At 46.8% G+C, this 21,771-nt stretch overlaps 1 protein-coding gene across 4 annotated transcripts in view; it reads right to left on the bottom strand.

Annotated features, from left to right (window-relative positions):
* Window positions 1-21,771, bottom strand: part of NSUN7 (NOP2/Sun RNA methyltransferase family member 7) — a 117,163-nt gene that overhangs the window by 53,475 nt on the left and 41,917 nt on the right. The window lies entirely within an intron of this gene.

Here is a 21,771-nt window from a genome sequence, read left to right as displayed (position 1 = left end):
TTAGTCTAATAGCAATCAGTGTATGATGCAGGCAGGTGCAGAGGCAGGGGGGGGGGGCTCTGGGTGCCCAAGCATCCCCCCTCTTTAAGTTCCTATAAAAAAGCCCCTTTGACTGTAAAAAGCCCCGCCTCTGGCCACGATAAGCTCCACCCCCTCCCATGAGAAGCCCCACCCACCACCGCAGGAAGCTCCTCCCCACCTGGGACACTTCACAGTAAAGAGGTGCCATACAGGAATCCTAGTGTAACCATCCCCACAAATGCCAAATGTGACATATGCGCGGTCACCCTCCAATTCCTGTTCCCTTTGCTGCAGTTTACGATTCAGCCTCAGACCCTGAGGGAATCCTAAAGGCAGAATGCACTGCAGACAAAGTAACCTTTTGGATTGGTTAGTGAGTCCACACACAGTCCAATTTCGATTGTATATACAATCGATACAATCTGGGATTTCATATAGAGGCCAGGTTGCTGCCACCAATCCGCAATAAAGCATACAGATGTGCTAAGTCTAATGCTGGGAATACACGGTTCATTTTTGCCTTCGTTTAAACCTTCGTTTCGATTGTGCCTTTTGTCCTTTTCGATCCCGAAATAATCGGTCATACGGTTAAAATCACCACCCACGGTTTCGTTTTTTTTTTCGATTCTGATGGTTTCGTTTTTCCAATGATCGAAGGCTGCAAAGAAACGAAACGAAAATCCCTTTTTACAGGGACGGACTAGCATAAACGAATATATAATCGATCTGAACAGCCATCAAGCCTACCAATGGCTCGATTAGATGGATAAAGAGAGATAATATCAAACATGTTCGATCACTAGTCGTTCGTTTTTGGGGTCTATTAATCGAAACTATAATGAGATTATGACTATTTTCACATACGTTTTCAACACTCGATTCGTTTACCGAACGAATCGAAGGTTTAAACGAAGGCAAAAACGAACCGTGTATTCCCAGCATAACTCTAGCTAAATCCTGTAGGAAAAAGTGTTAATTTGACAACCTTTCTAGAGATAGCAAAACTACTGATAAATCGGCTATGGTAACGTGTCTCTCTAAGGAGAATGGGAACTCGGTACAGAGATTGTTCCAGAACAGCACTTAGACGAACAACTTTTTAATCGTTTATTTAAAGAAATAATGCAGAAACCAGATATAGCAATTGAAACAAATCGGTCAGTTAAAATAAGGCTTCAAAGTGGAAAATAACAGAATACAATGTCATGAGCAGTCTTTAAGTTAAAGAGAAACTCCAACCAAGAATTTAACTTTATCCCAATCAGTAGCTGATACCCCCTTTTACATGAGAAATCTATTGCTTTTCACAAACAGACCATCAGGGGGCGCTGTATGACTGATTTTGTGCTGAAACCCCTCTCACAAGAAGCTCTGAGGGCCGAGGTACTTTTGGCAGTTTCCCACAGTGTAACAAGGTTCACAGACAGGAAATAGCTGTTTACAGCTGTCTCCAACTGCCAAAACAGCTAGCAGCAGCTACATAACCTGCCCACAGTAAAAATGTCACCATGTAATAATGTCAGAATGTAAATTGGGGAGAGGAAAGATTTTACAATGAGCAAATACTGACTAAATCGTTTATACATAATTATTGTAAAAATGAAGCACTTTTTTTATTACATTATTTTCACTGGAGTTCCTCTTTAAAGGGGTTCTTTCGCGAAAAAAGTAGGCAGTTAAAAAATGTGACGGATGACAGGTTTTGGGCCAGTCCATCTTTTTAAGGGGGATTCTCAGGGCTTTCTTTGTTTTCAACACCATTTCCTGAACAACAGTTTAACTGCCAAAATAGCAAGATACCAGCCGGCCTCCCTAATCACTTGCACACTATTATGTCAGTTAGATTTTGCAACTGTTGTTCAGGAAATGCTGTTGAAAACAAAGAAAGCTCCGAGAAGCCCCCTTAAAAAGATGGACTGGCCCAAAACCTGTCATCTGTCACATTTTTTAACTGCCTACTTTTTTCGCGAAAGAACCCCTTTAAATTACCGTGTCCTTTGCGATAGGTACAACAGAAGTTGTAAATCCAATTATTTAAAGTTCTGTGTAGTCCATGAATTAAATGCCAATCCTTTGATGGTAAATGGATGGCTGGACAAAAGACTAGTGTAACCTTCCCCTGTACTGTTTCAGATCCTGTTTTCCCTATACACAAACATAAAAAAATCTCAACTGCTGACTGTGTTAAGGTAATTAAATTTGCGGACGACGCCACCATCCTTGGTCTCATCAGTGGGGAGGATGAACGCACCTACCGCAGTAAGATTGAGCTAATCTGCAACTGGTAGAAGGATAACATGCCTGTCCTAAACTCTGCAAAGACTGTTGAGTTGGCTGTAGACTTAACCATTTCAGCCCACGGGGATTTTTCACCTTATGCATCGGAGCAATTTTCACCCCCCATTCATTTGCTAATAACTTTATCACTACTTATCACAATTTATTGATCTATATCTTGTTTTTTTCCGCCACTAATTAGGCTTTCTGTGGGTGGTATATTTTGCTAAGAGCCACTTTACCGTAAATGCATTTTAACAGGATTAATAAGAAAAAAATGGAAAAAAAACATTATTTCTCAGTTTACGACCATTATAGCTTTAAAATAATCCATGCTACCATAATTAAAACCTATGTATTTTATTTCCCCGTATGTCTCGGTTATTATACCATTTAAATTTTGTCCCTATCACAATGTATGGCGCCAATATTTTATTTGGAAATAAAGGTGCATTGCTTCCGTTTTGCTCCCATCACTATTTACAAGCTTATAATTTAAAAAATGCTCGTAGTATACCCCCTTCAAAAGCATATTTAAAAAGTTCAGACCCTTAGGTAACTATTTATGTCTTTTTTTTTTTAATTGCAATTTTTTTTTTCCATTTAAAATTTTATTTGGGGAATATTTTGGTGTGGGACATAAACAATTAATTTTTAATGTTGCTATATGTGGAAATTGTAATGAAAATCATGTGTAGATGTAGTTTTACTATCTGGCCACAAGATGGCCACCTTCATTTTTGGTTTCCCTCCTTGTACTTCTCGCTAAGCGGAAGTACAAGGGGGATGCGGAAATCTGTCTGGGCAGAAGAACTGAAGTCTCACGGGTGAGCGCTTTGGTTTTTCTGCAGGGGAAAGGGATCGGTGATCGGGAACCATGTTCCCTTTCACTGATCCCAGGGCTACCGGGGGACACTACGGGGAGGCGGGGGCGTGCCCGCGATGGCGGTGGCATGCCAAAGCGCGACACCGCATCAGAGCAGAAAAGGTTAAGAAAGTGCCACCATCCCCCCCCCCCCCCCCCCCCCCCAACCCAGTCTTCATCGAAGGCACTGAATTCACCAGAGTATGAAGTGTTCGGTTCTTGGACACTACCATCAACAACGACTTGAGATGGAGTGAAAACACCACTAAATGCCAAAAGAAGGCGCAACAACGGTTGTTCTTCCTAAAACAACTAAGGAAGTTTGGTATGTTGCAGGAGATGATGTCAAGTTTCTACACTGCTGCCATCGAATCTATCCTGTGCTCATCTATCATCGTTTGGAATGGTGACGCCACCACAAGCGACAGGTACAGACTACAAAGAGCCGCAGGAAGAATCATCAGTACACCCCTGCCACCGCTGGACCTTCTGCACGCGTCCAGGCTGAGAACAAGGGCAAACAGGATCATGCATGACCACCACCACCCAGCAGCCGCTTCTTCAACCGCATGCGCTCAGACCACAGTTACAGGACTATTTCAACCAAAACCTCCAGGCACAGGAACTCCTTTTTTTCCCCAAGCAGTGCTCCTTCTGAACTCAAGTCACACACACAGGAAAATTAGCAACATAGCATGTCTGTGACCCAGGCCTAAATACTGTAGGTCGTATGTACTTATTCAGTGTATGCCCCTCATTTCAAGGGAATTGCACGTAAGCCTAAATAGCTGGTATAGCTAGTATGTATCTATTCTATTCTATGTATGTTCATCATCGCATGTGCATTTGCACTACTATAACACCCCCCACTTAAGGACCCTCTGCACGTCCCTGGTGTGATGCTTGGGGTGGGGAGGATGGAGGAGCGCACTTTGGTGTCTCAGCCTTGGGTGCTGGAGGACCATGTCCCAGCTATGATCCACCTATATGTCACTAAACCAGTGTCCACCAGAGGGAGCAGCTTACTAAGGGAGGAAGGGGCAGGACAATTTACACTCAAGCCTGAATCTCATTCCATATAAACAGTTAGATGGAGATTCACTTTAAAGTGTACCTGAGACGAGGAAAAGTTTTATACGTACCTGGGGCTTCCTCCAGCCCCCTTCAGCAGTGGCGTAGCTACAAACCTCTGGGCCCCGATGCGGAATCTGGATGTGCCCCCCCCCCCCCCCACGGCAACAACAGCCCCCCCTCCCCCGGCAACACCCGACGCACACACATATCCGAATCCCTATAGCCAGCTATAGGTCCCCCCAGTATAGGTAGCCAGGCATAGGTACGCCAGTATAGTTGCCCCCGGTATAGGTTAGCCAGGTAGGTGCCTCCAGCATAGGTAGCCAGTATAGTTGCCCCCAGTATAGGTTAGATAGGCAGGCGCCGCCAGTACAGGTTAGCTAGGTGGGTGCCTCTAATATAGGTAGCCAGAATAGTTGCCCCCAGCATAGGTTAGATAGGTAGGTGCCCCCAGTATAGGTTAGTTAGGTAGGTGCCTCCAATATAGGTAGCCAGTATAGTTGCCACCTGTATAGGCTAGCTAGGTGCCCCGAATACAGGTTAGACAATTAAGTGCCCCCAGGTTAGATATTTAGGTGCCCCCCAGTATAGGTTAGATTAGGTAGCTGCCCCCCAGTATAGGTTAGATGAGGTAGGTGCCCCCCAGGATAGGTTAGGTAGCTGCCCCCCAGGATAGATTAGGTAGCTTTCCCCCAGGATAGGTTAGAGTAGGTAGCTGCCCCCCCCGGATAGGTTAGAGTAGGTAGCTGCCCCCCAGGATAGGTTAGGTAGGTAGCTGGCCCCCCAGGATAGGTTAGGTAGGTAGCTGGCCCCCCAGGATAGGTTAAGTAGGTAGCTGCCCCCCCAGGATAGGTTAGGTAGCTGCCCCCCCAGGATAGGTTAGGTAGCTGCCCCCCCAGGATAGGTTAGGTAGGTAGCTGGCCCCCCAGGATAGGTTAGGTAGGTAGCTGCCCCCCAGGATAGGTTAGGTAGGTAGCTGCCCCCCAGGATAGGTTAGGTAGGTAGCTGGCCCCCCAGGATAGGTTAGGTAGGTAGCTGGCCCCCCAGGATAGGTTAGGTAGGTAGCTGGCCCCCCAGGATAGGTTAGGTAGGTAGCTGCCCCCCAGGATAGGTTAGGTAGGTAGCTGCCCCCCAGGATAGGTTAGGTAGGTAGCTGGCCCCCCAGGATAGGTTAGGTAGGTAGCTGGCCCCCCAGGATAGGTTAGGTAGGTAGCTGGCCCCCCAGGATAGGTTAGGTAGGTAGCTGGCCCCCCAGGATAGGTTAGGTAGGTAGCTGCCCCCCAGGATAGGTTAGGTAGGTAGCTGGCCCCCCAGGATAGGTTAGGTAGGTAGCTGGCCCCCCAGGATAGGTTAGGTAGGTAGCTGGCCCCCCAGGATAGGTTAGGTAGGTAGCTGGCCCCCCAGGATAGGTTAGGTAGGTAGCTGGCCCCCCAGGATAGGTTAGGTAGGTAGCTGGCCCCCCAGGATAGGTTAGGTAGGTAGCTGGCCCCCCAGGATAGGTTAGGTAGGTAGCTGGCCCCCCAGGGTAGGTTAGGTAGGTAGGTAGGTCGCTAGCTGCCCTCTCCCTCCCTTCCTCTCCCCCTCAGATGCAGAGTGCGCAGCGCACGGAAGCGCTGTAGGCGGAACTCACCTCCGTCCCTGCGCCGCTGGTCTCCTCCCGCTCTGTATAGATGTTGTTACACACTGCTTCCTGTTTAGCCGGAAGCAGTGTGTAACAGCAGATCTATGCAGAGCGGGAGGAGACCAGCGGCGCTTGGAACGCAGGCAGGTGAGTTCTGCCTACAGCGCTTCCGTGCGCCGCGCACTCTGCATCTGAGGGGGGGGGGGGGGGGGGCCGGGGAGAGGTTGGGCTGCCCTCCCCACGGCTGCAGCTCCCCCCTCCCTGCAGGGCAGGGATCTCCGAGTCCAAACGGACATGGGCCCCCCGGGCCCCTCCCCCGCCTCTTCAGGAGCCGGGCCCAGTCGCCGAGGCGACCGTTGCGACCACAGGCCCTACGCCCCTGCCCTTCAGGCTGCTAAGTCCCTCAGCATCCTCTTCCGCCTCCTGGATTTCCCGCAATTCAGTTCTGTAATCCAGTCAGTCAGCACCGGTAGGCACAGGCGCGGTCCGGCTGCAAGTACTCCCCCGTCACTCTCCTGCGGCTGGGAGCGTGCTGTGCAGGCGCAGAACACTTATGGAAGCGCGACAGGGCAGCATGCTCAGTGCGATTACTGAACTGAATTGTGGGGAACCCAGGGAGCAGAGGAGGACGCCAAGGGACTTAGCAGCCTGAAGGGGGCTGGAGGAAGCCCCAGGTATGTATAAAAACGTTTGCTTTTGCTCGTCTCAGGCTTACTTTAAAGAGACACTGAAGCAAAAAAAATTATGATATAATGAATTGGTTGTGTAGTACAGCTAAGAAAGTATTAGGAGCAGAGACATAAGTCTAATATTTGTTTCCAGTACAGGAAGAGGTAAGAAACTCCAGTTATCTATGCAAATAGCTATTGAGGTCTATTGCTGGATCCACACGGTGCGTTCGCGCACTCGATTTCCCGCTCGATTCCCGTCGATTCGTTTATTTCCAACATGTCCGATTTGGATTTCGATGGATCGTTAGGTCGATTCGCATGCAAAGTATGCCAAATCGACCTAACGATCCATCGAAATCCAAATCGGACATGTTGGAAATAAACGAATCGACGGGAAACGAGCGGGAAATCGAGTGCGCGAACGCACCGTGTGGATCCAGCACAAGACTTGGAGCTCTGTCTTCTGATTAGGTTATCTCAACTGTATTGTTTTTTTCTTTTGAAGAGAACAGTTCAGGACAGGTCAAAAGTTCACTGACTGTTCTGTAAAAACATTTAGGGCTCTTTTCCACTATGAAATGCGATTGCGATTGCAATCGCGGTTCAATTTCCACCGTGCGATTCTGATTGCGATTGAGCTACTATACTCATAGTACAGCTCAATTGCATACAAAACGCGGCAGGATGACGATTGCGCTTTGCCCAGAATCGCATCACAATCGGATCGCACTAATGGAAAATGCTGCTGCAGTTTCCATTAGTTTAATTTACCTTGCGATTTGCGATCAGAATCAAATCGCAAATTGCAGGGTAGTGGAAAAAGGCCCTTAGAATGCGGAGTAGTGTGTAAACTGCACATATTAGAGAATGATGCAATGTTATATATTAAAAAAAAAAAAAAGCTTTATAAAAAGCTATATAAGTGAAAATAAAAATATGAGAATATTTTTTTTGCTACCGATGTTCTAGTAATTACCCCTACTACACAACCAATTCCTTATATCATTATTTTTTTTTTTCGCTTTAGTGTCTCTTTAAAGGTGGCCACTCATGGTCCAATTTTTTGCGAAAAATCGTTTGAGCGATCAGAAATTCTGATCGGACGAAAAATCGTTCACTACACCATCAACTAACCAATCATTGCTTCCTATCTATCATGACCAACAAGAAAATCCAAATTTTGGTTTGACGAAAATTCAATTGGACGTTTTTATAATCGTTCATTATCGATTGTGCCCAACAACTGAGATTATTTACAACCAATCCGATCAGAATTTCTGATCGCTCAAACGATTTTTCGCTAGAAATTGGACCGTTAGTGGCCAGCTTTAGGGAAACAAGCAAAAGTAGGCAATTAGCAGTCATAGAATATGCTGTAAGGTGCCAGCCGATATCCTTAGAACTGTGTGAGGGTTTACATACAGTGTACTCAGGATTGAGCTGGAGGCTCTTATGGGCATACCTGTTAAAAAGGTGCACTTAAATTTGGTTGCAGGGTGAAGATGAGTGATGACATTCCCTGCACTAACTGTTCCCCTATCTAACTTTTAGGGCCCATTCACACTAGAGCGTTTTGCCGCGATTTTGGCAAAACGCTCAAAAGCTAGCGCTTTTTAAAATCGCTAGCGTAATAAAACCCCATGGCTCCATTCTTACTTGGGTGACTTGCGGTAATTGGCGCAAATCGCCCAAAATTGCGAAACGCAAACGCGTCGCCTGCACCATTTTTAGGTGATTTCCCGGCGATCGTGTCTCGGTGTTATAGAAGCGCTAAACGCGATCGCGGAAAAATCGCTGCAGTGTTGAGTGATTTTTCCGTGTGAAATCTTGGAAAAATCACTCCTGCAAAACGCTGGCAAAAATCGCCGGCATTTTGAAAACGCAAGTGTGAATGGGCCCTTAGGCTAGGTTTCCACTTGTGAGATTTTTCTGTGAGATTTTTCCATGTATTTTCACAATGAAAATTCGCATTTGTAGGAAAGCCAATGATTGTTAATTGGCTTGTTTCCATTTCGTGTGAATTTTCACATGAAATTGTATGCGTGAAAAAAAAATGACTATTCTATATTTTCGTATGATATATACGATTTTTCATATATAATGCAAAAAATCGCAAATGCGAATTCTCGCATCCGTATTCTTACCAGAAAAGGGAACTTGGCATGCTGTTACTAGGCAGAACATGCAAATTAGGGCCATTGCTAAAATTTGTATGCGAAATGCATTTAAAATATCATGCTTTTTTTGATTTTCAGGAAAATCGCATGAGATTTTCCAAACGTGATAACGCAATGCTACAGTGGGAATACAGCTTAAACCTACCTCCTACTGTAAACCCTTTTTGTTGTTAGATGTAGGTCCCTTCTTTCCGTACTTTTGTCTGCGGCTATTGCCGGCACCCAAATTACACAGTGAGGCCGGCCGCTATAGCCATTATACACATAACAGCCTATTGTGGCGCTCAAAATATTCATGTTGTCTTATGGAAAACACTGAAGCAAAGGGCCAGAGTGTTACAATTTGGACTTACATACTCTTTGTGTATAATTTATTAGTTGTTCTTTCTATGCAGCGGCAAGGTTGGCTAGCTTCTGTGCAGGGGTCTAGTCCTGGAAAAAGAGGTGAGTGGACTCACCCTAAAAACCCCTGCACCGCGCATAGCGCGGTGTGCCAAGAAATGGGCGTAGTCAAACATAATGTGGGCGTGGTCATGGGTGGGGCCAAATATACATGACCTTAGCAGTGATTTAAAAGGTCTGCCAGGGAAGTTTGAGCTCTGCCATAGTGTATCCCCCCAAAAATATATGTAATCTGACAGCATTTCACCAAAAAGACACATAATCTGGTAGAAATTCCTCCAAAATACAAATATGGCAGTGATTCCTCCAAAATAGACAATGTCGCAGCAGCAGTTCCCCCAACATACACATAATTTGGAAGCAGTTCCCCAAAATACGCAAAACCTGGCAGTGATTCACCCAAAATACACGCAACACCCAAAATACATATAATATGGCAGCAGTGGTCCCCCAAACATACACAATCTGTCAGCAGTTCCCCAAAATACATATAATCTGGCAGCAGTGGTCCCCCAAACATACACAATCTGGCAGCAGTTCCCCAAAATAAACGTAATCTGGCAGCAGCTGTTCCCCTAACATACACATAATCTGGCAGCTGTTCCCCAAAATACATAACAGCGGTTCCACAAAAATGCAGATAATCTGACAGCAGTTCACCCAAAATAGGTACCCCCAGCATAGGTAGCCAGGTCTATAAGTGTCCCCAGTATAAGTAGCCAAGAGTATAGTAGTCCCCAGTATATGTAGCCAGAGGTATAGTTGCCTAGTATATGTAGCCAGGGGTATATGTGCCCAGTATATGTAGTCAGGGGTTTAGTAGTCCCCAGTATATGTAGCCAGAGGTATAGGTGTCCAGTATATGTAGCCAGGGGTATAGGTGTCCAGTATATGTAGCCAGGGGTATAGGTGTCCAGTATATGTAGTCAGGAGTATAGTAGTCCCCAGTATATGTAGTCAGGGGTATATGTGCCAGTATATGTAGTCAGGGGTATATGTGCCCAGTATATGTAGCCAGAGGTATATTTCCCCAGTATATGTAGCCAGGGGTATAGGTGCCCAGTATATGTAGTCAGGAGTATAGTAGTCCCCAGTATATGTAGTCAGGGGTATATGTGCCCAGTATATGTAGTCAGGGGTATATGTGCCAGTATATGTAGTCAGGGGTATACAGTATGTGCCAGTATATGTAGCCAGAGGTATATGTCCCCAGTATATGTAGTCAGGGGTATATGTCCCCAGTATATGTAGTCAGGGGTATATGTGCCAGTATATGTAGTCAGGGGTATATGTGCCCAGTATATGTAGCCAGAGGTATATTTCCCCAGTATATGTAGTCAGTGGTATATGTGCCCAGTATATGTAGCCAGGGGTATATGTCCCCAGTATATGTAGCCAGGGGTATATGTGCCCAGTATATGTAGTCAGGGGTATATGTGCCCAGTATATGTAGTCAGGGGTATATGTGCCAGTATATGTAGTCAGGGGTATACAGTATGTGCCAGTATATGTAGCCAGAGGTATATGTCCCCAGTATATGTAGTCAGGGGTATATGTCCCAAGTATATGTAGTCAGGGGTATATGTCCCCAGTATATGTAGTCAGGGGTATATGTGCCAGTATATGTAGTCATGGGTATATGTGCCCAGTATATGTAGCCAGAGGTATATTTCCCCAGTATATGTAGTCAGGGGTATATGTGCCCAGTATATGTAGCCAGGGGTATATGTGCCCAGTATATGTAGCCAGGGGTATATGTCCCCAGTATATGTAGCCAGGGGTATATGTGCCCAGTATATGTAGTCAGGGGTATATGTGCCCAGTATATGTAGCCAGAGGTATATGTCCCCAGTATATGTAGTCAGGGGGTATATGTGCCCAGTATATGTAGCCAGGGGTATATGTCCCCAGTATATGTAGTCAGGCAGCACAGAGAGGAGGGATTGGTGGGCACAGTGGGGAACGTCTCCTCCCCCCCTCAGGGCTCCCCCTTCCTCCCTCTCCCACTCCAGTCCAGAACTAAAATTTGTGGGAGCCTGACAGCAGCGTGACTTACCTCTTCCTTCCGGGTAAGCCGGGTAAGTAGTGATGTCCAGTTCATTTGAGCCGGTTCTTTCCTGTGAGTTTTGTGATCCGGCTCATCATACTGAAACAAATCAGTTCAGTGGAGGAGACAGGAACTGCAGCTGCAGTGTTCAGCTGCAGTTCCTGTCTCATCCACTGAACTGATTCAGTTCAGTGTGATGAGCCGGATCACACAACTCACAGGACAGAACCGGCTGAAATGAACCGGACATCACTACTTACTCAGCGTTTGAAAGGAGAGTGAGGTAAGTTTTGACTCCCACCCACAGCCAGCCGCCAGTACGTTAGTTTTGGAGGGGAGAGCGGGGGATGGAGAGCCCCAAGGTGAGGGAAGGAGGGGGTAGATGGCCCCCCTTCCCCACCGCTGCTCACAGCTCTCCTTCCACTGCGCTCTCTCCCTCCACAGATGCCAGGGTGGACGGCGTCCACTCTCTGAAAAAAGCAAGTCCACCTGCGTCCACACCCCACTCGACCCCTGCTTCTGTGGCACTACTAGTCCCAGTTTAGACAATCCTCTGATAGGAGGTGTGTTTGTTACCTGACATCAGGATTTTGTAATGATTTGTACAGTCGTTATAGAGTGCACACCACGTTCTCTGACCCAGGCTGTTTTCTGTGCCTGAAAGTTTTTGATGCGACTGACCGATATCCTACACCTAAAGGCATAAGTTGGAAGATGGAGTGAGCAGGGTCAGAGGGATCAGAGGCAATCTTGATTGCTCTCTTTCATCACCTGCTAGTGTAATGCTGCATACACACTTGAGATAAAAGTCTCTGGAAAAGGCAAGTTCACAGACCAATTATACCCCATTCCATGTAGTATGGAATATACCTTCCAGGAGTATACCTTCACAGTCTATTCTATGGAGCTGTACTCCCCATCAGATAAAATCTTTGCAAGATGCTGCACACAAAGATGCCCGTACACACTCCAAAGATCATTATCTGCAAAAGATCTCTTCCTGCAATAGATCCATTCCTGCAAAATGCATTCATAGTCTATGAGATCTGCAGATCCTCATACACACCTTGTTTAGCAGGCAATCATCTGCAGATCATCTGCAGATCAGATCCACCAGGATGGATTTTCAGATCTGCAGATGATTGCCAGATATGCAGATGAAGTCTGTTAAACAAGGTGTGTATGAGGATCTGCAGATCTCATAGACTATGAATGCATTTTGCAGGAATGGATCTATTGCAGGAAGAGATCTTTTGCAGATAATGATCTTTTGATTGTGTAAGGGCATCTTTGTGTGCAGCATCTTGCAAAGATTTTATCTGATGGGGAGTGCAGCTCCATAGAATAGACTGTGTAGAGTATGGCTCTCATACTACATGGAATGGGGTAAAATTGGTCTGTGATCTTGCCTTTTCCAGAGACTTTTATCTCAAGTGTGTATGCAGCATAAGGATCTTGCAGGAGGGTAAGCTACAGCCAATTATTCTTTCTGCTGATTGGATGATGCGCTGCAGTCTCACCTTTTCTCATATGGACCATAAGCCCAACCAGGCAGTCATAACTGATCTCATGATGTATTGGATGATCACAGTATAGAACTGCACCTTTTATTTTTGTGGTAGGCCAAACTTTTTCTGTTGCGCTTTCCGGATGATGGTGACAGTATTATTAACCCATTTTAAGTTCATGGAGATTATGGACCCAAGAAATTTGAAAGACTACCTGGTCCAATGTATATCCGTTTATGATTATGCAGAGGTGTTTAAGGTGAGTTCTTCTAAAGTCTGTTATCATCTCCATAGTCTTAAGAGCATTAAGTTCCAAGTTGTTGCTGCTGCACCAGGAAGAAATTGGGCAACATGTCCTACCTTGTCACTGTATGCAATAGTAAAATTGCAGAGCCCTCAACGCGCATGGGATATTTATCATACTTTTGTGCATATGCCCCAATTTGTCTTATCTGGGGCACCAAGTGTTTGAAGCGGCCCGGTCCCTGACTCCAATCAGCAGACATATGTTGAATTCAGCTATACAGACAAACCAAACTCAAGATAATGTTGTTTTATTAACATTGATGTAACCTTGAAAACACCTGTAAAAAAAAATAAGAAAAATATCCAGCTGCCATATGGGTCCTTCCACACTGTGCACGGTGGCGAAAAGTTACACAACGCATTTCACATGCAGAACAGCTATACAGTGAAGCATACAGTAGAATTAAAGCATGCTTCTACAACTGTAAACAGACATGTCAGTTATCATACCCATTGGGAACATACTATAGGAATATCATATTGCCTGTTGCAAATGGAAAGCAATGGATTTAGTATGAAAGGACCCTTAATAATCTGTTAGTTTTATAAACATTTTCCTTCACAGCTTGCAATTTAATTGAACAATTTTCATCTTCTGCCTTCTAATCTTTTTAACCACTTAAGGACCTAGGGCTTTCTACCCCTTAAGGACCAGCCACTTTTTTTCCATTCAGACCACTGCAGCTTTCACGGTTTATTGCTCGCTCATACAACCTACCACCTAAATGAATTTTGGCTCCTTTTCTTGTCACTAATAAAGCTTTCTTTTGGTGCTATTTGATTGCTCCTGCGATTTTTACTTTTTATTATATTAAGCAAAAAAGACATGAATTTTGGCAAAAAAATGATTTTTTTAACTTTCTGTGCTGACAGTTTTCAAATAAAGTAAAATTTCTGTATACATGCAGCGCGAAAAATGTGGACAAACATGTTTTTGATAAAAAAAAACCCATTCAGCGTATATTTATTGGTTTGGGTAAAAGTTATAGCGTTTACAAACTATGGTGCAAAAAGTGAATTTTCCCATTTTCAAGCATCTATGACTTTTCTGACCCCCTGTCATGTTTCATGAGGGGCTAGAATTCCAGGATAGTATAAATACCCCCCAAATGACCCCATTTTGGAAAGAAGACATCCCAAAGTATTCACTGAAAGGCATAGTGAGTTCATAGAAGATATTATTTTTTGTCACAAGTAAGCGGAAAATGACACTTTGTGACCAAAAAAAAAAAAGTTTCCATTTCTTCTAACTTGCGACAAAAAAAAATGAAATCTGCCACGGACTCACCATGCCCCTCTCTGAATACCTTGAAGGGTCTACTTTCCAAAATGGGGTCATTTGTGGGGTGTGTTTACTGTCCTGACATTTTGGGGGGTGCTAAATTGTAAGCACCCCTGTAAAGCCTAAAGGTGCTCATTGGACTTTGGACCCCTTACCACAGTTAGGCTGCAAAAAAGTGCCACACATGTGGTATTGCCGTACTCAGGAGAAGTAGTATAATGTGTTTTGGGGTGTTTTTTTACACATACCCATGCTGGGTGGGAGAAATATCTCTGTAAATGACAATTTTTTATTTTTTTTTACACACAATTGTCCATTTACAGAGTTATTTCTCCCACCCAGCATGGGTATGTGTAAAAATACACCCCAAAACACATTATACTACTTCTCCCGAGTACGGCGGTACCACATGTGTGGCACTTTTTTACACCCCAAGTACGCTAAGGGGCCCAAAGTCCAATGAGTACCTTTAGGATTTCACAGGTCATTTTGCGGAATTTGATTTCCAGACTACTCCTCACGGATTAGGGCCCCTAAAATGCCAGGGCAGTATAGGAACCCCACAAATGACCCCATTTTAGAAAGAAGACACCCCAAGGTATTTCGTTAGGAGTATGGTGAGTTCATAGAAGATTTTATTTTTTGTCAAAAGTTAGCGGAAAATTGATTTTTATTGTTTTTTTCACAAAGTGTCATTTTCCACTAACTTGTGACAAAAAATAAAATCTTCTATGAACTCACCATACTCCTAACAGAATACCTTGGGGTGTCTTCTTTCTAAAATGGGGTCATTTGTGGGGTTCCTATACTGCCCTGGCATTTTAGGGGCCCTAAACCGTGAGGAGTAGTCTGGAAATCAAATTCCGCAAAATGACCTGTGAAATCCTAAAGGTACTCATTGGACTTTGGGCCCTTTAGCGCAGTTAGGGTGCAAAAAAGTGCCACACATGTGGTATCGCCGTACTCGGGAGAAGTAGTACAATGTGTTTTGGGGTGTATTTTTACACATACCCATGCTGGGTGGGAGAAATAACTCTGTAAATGGACAATTGTGTGTAAAAAAATCAAAAGATTGTCATTTACAGAGGTATTTCTCCCACCCAGCATGGGTATGTGTAAAAATACACCCCAAAACACATTATACTACTTCTCCCGAGTACGGCGATACCACATGTGTGGCACTTTTTTGCACCCTAACTGCGCTAAGGGGCCCAGAGTCCAATGAGTACCTTTAGGCTTTACAGGGGTGCTCACAATTTAGCACCCCGCCCACTTGCCAGGACAGTTAACAAACCCCACAAATGACCCCATTTTGGAAAGAATACACAACAAGGTATTCCATGAGGGTAATGGTGAGGTCATTGAAAATTTTATTTTTTGTCACAAGTAAACGGAAAATGACACTTTGTTAAAAAAAAAATAAAAAAAAAATTCTGCTAACTTGTGACAAAAACTAAAATCTTTTATGAACTCACCGTGCACCTCACATAATACTTTAGGGTGATCTCTTTCCAAAATGGGGTCATTTGTGGAGTCTGTCCTGGCATTTTAGGGTCTCTGCAATCATTACATGTATGGCTAATATTAGGAGTTTCTGCTAGTCTCCTTATATTGGGTATACAAGTAATGCACTCTGGGCTGAAAGGAAAAATGAACGGCAAACATACCTTGCTCCACATCAATGGCAGATCTTCCTCCACATCAATGGCAGTGATAACCTCAGGAGAGAGACACCCCGTGCCACCCTGCACTCAGGGTGAGCCACCAACTTATGTGACTGGGCCTCAGAACTTTAGTATACAGCATTATGCCTGTAGGATACAGCAATATGCCTGCCAATAGAGATGACTCTGTGTGGCATTAAAGCATCATCATAGGCCCAAATCACATATAAACCGGGGGTGTCCACACTCAAGGGAAATTCAAACATGCCGTCTTATATCGCCAACCCAGGACAGATCAGCAATATCAAGCATGGAAACCGATCCTTCTTCCACTTTTATGCTTACCCGTTTGGTCTTCAAGCTTACCTCTCCTCTCCCTGCGACAATGTGCAAAAGACCACTGAGTGTGTGCCTACTCCTGTGTCTGGAGTTCCCTAGGTTCTAATAGTGTACCTGCTCGTGGTACCTCTCAAAACACGGCCCTACGCATAGGCCAGGCTGGTCAGGACAGCGGGGACAATAAAAACTGGTGTCATTCCTTCTTCCAGTCCTGCTGCAGACACGACAACGTTTTCTTCGGATGCGTTGACCTGGGGCACACGGAATCTGATAGGCGTAATGCCTACCATGCAGTCGGCTAGTTGCATCTGGGGGGGGGGGGGCTGGCACCTCCTGGATACAGGATGTCCAGAATGATCTGTTCCTGAAATTGGAGGAAAGATCCAGTTCTCCCAGCCTTACTGTAGAGAACAAAGCTGTTGTAAACTGCCAATTGAATCAGATAAAAAGACACTTTCTTATACCAGCGTCTTGTTTTCCGGGTCATTAAATAGGGCGCTAACCTCTGGTCATTGAAGTCCACCCCTCCCATGTTGACATTATATTCGTGGACGACAAGGGGCTTTTCAATGACCTTAGTTGCCCGTTGAATTTGGACTGTCGTGTCTGTGTGAATGGTGGACAGAAAGTAAACGTCCCTCTTGTCCCTCCATTTCACCGCAAGCAGGTCTTCAGTACGCAAGGCGGCCCTCTGCCCCCGTTCAAGTCTGGTGGTAATGAGCCGTTGGGGGAAGCCCTGGCGACTAGGCCGCGCAGTGCCACAGCATCGGATTCCTTCTAACTTTAAGTGCTGAAAGAGGGCCACACTTGTGTAATAATTGTCCACAAAAAGATGGTACCCCTTCTGGAACAAGGGTGACACCAAGTCCCACACAACCTTTCCACTGCTCCCCAGGTAGTCAGGGCATCCGACCGGCTCCAATTTTGAGTCTTTTCCCTCATAGACCCTAAAACGACATGTATAGCCTGTGGCCCTTTCACAGAGCTTATACAGTTTCACCCCATACCGGGCGCGCTTGCTTGGGATGTACTGTTTGATGCCAAGGCGCCCGGTAAAGCATAAGAGGGACTCGTCTACGCAGATGTTCTGTTCAGGGATATAAGCATCTGCAAATGTTGAGGACAGGTGGTCTATGAGGGGCCGAATTTTGTGGAGCCGGTCATAAGCAGGGTCTCCCCTTTCATGACAGGTTTCGTCGTCGTTGAAGTGCAGGAAGCGCAGGATGGACTCAAATCGTGTCCTGGACATGGCAGCAGGGTACAAGGGAACATGATGTACTGGGTTCGTAGACCAATACGACCGCAATACATTCTGTTTCATTAGTCCCAAGTGAAGGATAAGGGCCAAAAAGATTTTAATGTCGGAAACTTGGACTGGTTTCCACCTCCACATGCTCTCCGGGTGCTCGGTGATGAATTGTGTGGCTTTACGGTTGGTCTCAACCACAATTAAGTCCAAGAGAACCTGGGTGATGAACAGCTGCAAAAATTCTAGGGCCGTTCCTAGATGAGCTGTCGCCACCTGGACTCCAGACTGGGCGGTGAAAGGGGGCACTACGGGTGCGGCGGAATCAGGGGATTGCCAATCTGGTTGTGCCAGCACCTCTGGGAGTCTATGGGTACTACGGGCCCGTCTTCTTCTTGGTGGCTGCGACGGGGGTACTACTGCATTTGCCACCGTACCAGTTTCAACTTCCATGCTGACGCTCACCACTTCGCCAGGGTCTACGGAAGCACTGGCACTAAGTCCAGGAGATGCTGCGCTGCTGGTGCCTGCCTCACCAAGAAAACTATCAACAGCGCTAGCACCACCCTGCTGCCCTTGAGGAGGATCCTGCGCCACCTGCGGTCTAACGACTTGGGGTCTGGTACGACTGGCTCTAGCCGGGACCATAGCCTCGTCATCACTATCGGTCAGGGAACCACTGCTTTCTACAGGTTCAAATTCGGACCCGGAAGATTCGACGGATGATTCTTCCCAAAAGAACTCATCCGACTGGTCCATGTACCTGTATACCTCGTCATCGGAAAGCCCCCTTCTTGCCATTTTGGATTGCTAAATTTATGGGGTTTTCCTCCGAGACTACCCAGAAAAAAAGAGCACCTACCTAGCAAAAAGGTAGTATTTGAGAGGTATTGGGGTTGGTGGGAAGTGGGGTCTCAGAGGCAATCAAACAATCACGGGACAATCAAATACAATTACAGCACAATCGACTCCAATCACAGCACAATCAAATGTGATGCACTCGGAAGGTGATGGGGGGAGGGTGGGATTGGGTGTGGCGGGAAGTGGGGTCTCAGGCAATCAAACAATCACGGGGCAATCGAAGCCGATCACGGGACAATCAAATACAATTACAGCACAATCGAATACAATCACAGCCCAATCAAATCTGATGCACTCGGAAGGTGATGGGGGGAGGGTGGGATTGGGTGTGGCGGGAAGTGGGGTCTCAGGCAATCAAACAATCACGGGGCAATCGAAGCAGATCACAGGACAATCAAATACAATTACAGCACAATCGACTCCAATCACAGCACAAGCAAATCTGATGCACTCGGAAGGTGGTGGTTGGAGGTGGTGGGGGGGGGGGGGAGGGTGGGGTTGGGTGTGGTGGGAAGTGGGGTCTCAGGCAATCAAACAATCACGGGACAATCGAAGCAGATCACGGGACAATCAAATACAATCGCAGCACAATCAAATACAAGCACAGCACAATCGAATACAAGCGCAGCATAGTCAAATACAATGCACTTGGACGGTGATTAGGGGGGGGGGGGGGTCTGAGGGCGATTTGAGGGGGTGGTGGGGTTGATCAGGAGCCTGCACGGGGCAGACTGAGTCCTGATCTGATGAGAGGCAGACACAGGGGGTTACTGATCGCAGATCAGTTAGTGATTGCTGGGGAGGACAGATGTAAACAAAGAGCAGGGGATGTAATCAGAAGGGGGGTATGAGGGCAATCGAGGGCCTGGGCAGGTGATCGGTTACCCCCGCGGGGCAGTTAGGGTCTGCTCTGATGGGTGGGGGTGCTGAGGGGTGATGGACAGGTGATAGACAGGTGATCAGAGGGGGATCAGAGAGGGATCAGGGGGTAAGGTAGCTGTATACAGATGTATACAGTGTACAGGGGGGTAGTCTGGGATGGGGTCTGGGGGTGATCTAAAGGTAGGGGGGGGGGGATCAGGGGTGACTAGGAGGCAGTTAGGGACCTAAACTAAGGGGCAGCGTCGCTAGTTAGTGGCAGGTGGGGGGGGGGGGGTTTGCAGGGGTGCAAGGGTGCTAGGCAGGGGTCTGCTGGGGTGATCAGGGGGGGTATGAGGCCTGGGGTGGGTGATCAGGGAGGCTGAGGGCAAAAAAACGCTGTGTGCTGGGTACTTACTAAGTGCTTCCTCCTCGCTAGTGGTCTCTGCAACAATGAGACCACGAGGCGAGGAGGAAGCACGTATAAGGCACTTTGTTTACTTAACAAAGTGCCTTATACATTTTGATTGGCTACATTGTTGGATTCCTCCGCTCGCCGGCTCTGCTAAGTGGCCGGCGAGCAGAGGCAAAATGCCGGGCTTCCGACTCCCGGCGAAGGATCGCGTCACGGATGACGCGATCGCTCCGCCCATGCCCCTACAAGGACCGCCGCCATTTGTCTATACGGCGGTCCTTGCGGGGTGCACTTCCCGGCCGCCAATTGTACATACGGCGGTCGGGAAGTGGTTATCACTCGGTTCTTAACTTCACAGTACTGTTCTCTGCATGCAATACTTTTCTGTAGCGGAACAAAGTCTCTCTAGTCAGACCAAATAAAGAGTTGGTGGGGTGTTCCTGGCAGCTCCAGCCTACATAGGCACAAGACGGGAAATGGAACGGTTTATGGTCACATATGTTTTTTTTCAGATAATGCTTGTGATGTATTGAATTAATGTTCCTGTATGACTAAAGCCAGGGCCGTTTCTTGGGCAGTGCCACCAGGGCGACCACCCTGGGCGCTGCCTAGCAAGTAGAAGAAGGGGGTCAGGCAGAAGGACAATAACGGCTAGGGAGCTGGTGACACACAGTGCAGCCCAATGGAAGAAGAAAGAAGATTACCAGCACAATACCCTTCCTTGACTCCTCCTGGGCTGCCTGCGTCCGATGAAAAGTCATCATCACGTCACCACTGTGTGATGACACCTGATGTCCTGTAGCGGTACTGCAGGCTGTCAGTGAGTGGCGCCCATGGAGGAGTCGGCTTTCCGGGCTCTCTTCTACTGTGTGTTTTCCTAGTCCCTGCTTCCTCTTGGATGAGCGGCTGGTCACTAGTAAGTAGGCAGATCTACTTATAGCCTGTGGTTGTGTGACTGTCCCTAAAGAGTAAGGGTTCACAAGTCCACAGGGGAGGGGGGGAGGGGGCGCAATTTTTACACCCTCGCCCTGGGTGCAATTTACCCTAGAAACGGCCCTGACTAAAGAATATTTAATACTCTGGCTTCACCCCTTCATTCCTATACCTGTGTAGGAAGTTATGAATGCAGATCTATAGAAGTGTTTGTTTATGTAGGCTTGGGAGCACATATCTGCTAATACAGTGTTTATATTGTGATGCAGGTACCCTACCAAGTGACAGATGAAAGAATGAGTCTTATCAAAGAGTAAATAGCTGTGTCACACCTCATGACAACACACAGCAAGTCAACAGTGATTTGATAGCAATAGGAAATGGCCAGATAATGAGTTTTCATAGAAGAGATTGGAAAACAACAGTTTGCTTTCTTAACCACTTGCCGACCGCACACTCATACCATGTGGCAGCAAAGTAGTAGCTGGAGGACCAGCGACGCAGATCTGCGTCGCCAGGTGCCTCCCTACTTAATCAGGAAAGGCCGCTCGCGCGAGCAGGCGTTTCCTGTTAGATCACGGAGCGGGTTTCCGTGAATAGCCTGCGAGCCGCTGATTGCGGCTCGCAGACTAAATGTAAACGTAGGAGACATTTGTCTCCTTTGTTTACATTGTACGGCGGCACCGTCAGGCAGATCGGCGATCCCCGGCCAATCAGCGGCCGGGGATCGCCGCCATGTGACAGGGGACAGCCTGTCACTGGCTGCACAGGACGGATAGCGTCCTGTGCAGCCCGGATCATCAGGGGTGAGAGGGAGGAGAGGGAGGGGGGAATTTTGCCGTGGAGGGGGGCTTTGAGGTGCCCCCCCCCTGCAACATGCCAGCCAGGAGGAGCGATCAGACCCCCCCTGCACATCATCCCCATAGGGGGGAAAAAAGGGGGGCCATCTGATCGCTCTGCGTGCCAGCTGATCTGTGCTGGGGGCTGCAGAGCCCACCCAGCACAGATCACAAAAAATAGCGCTGGTCCTTAAAGGGGGGTAAAGGCTGGGTCATCAAGTGGTTAAAACAGAAATAATTTGCAGTAATTCAGATTGGAGTGAGCTCCGAGATGTCTCCCAGTGCATCACTGCTGCACTATGCAAATCAACCATTGTTGCCCTTAGAAGCTAGACACACCTCCGGAACCGCTGGAATGCAATGAT

The sequence above is a fragment of the Hyperolius riggenbachi genome, chromosome 1 (genome assembly GCF_040937935.1).
Source record: "Hyperolius riggenbachi isolate aHypRig1 chromosome 1, aHypRig1.pri, whole genome shotgun sequence".
Classification (NCBI taxonomy): Eukaryota; Metazoa; Chordata; class Amphibia; order Anura; family Hyperoliidae; genus Hyperolius; species Hyperolius riggenbachi.
This window is presented reverse-complemented; position numbering and strand designations above follow the sequence as displayed.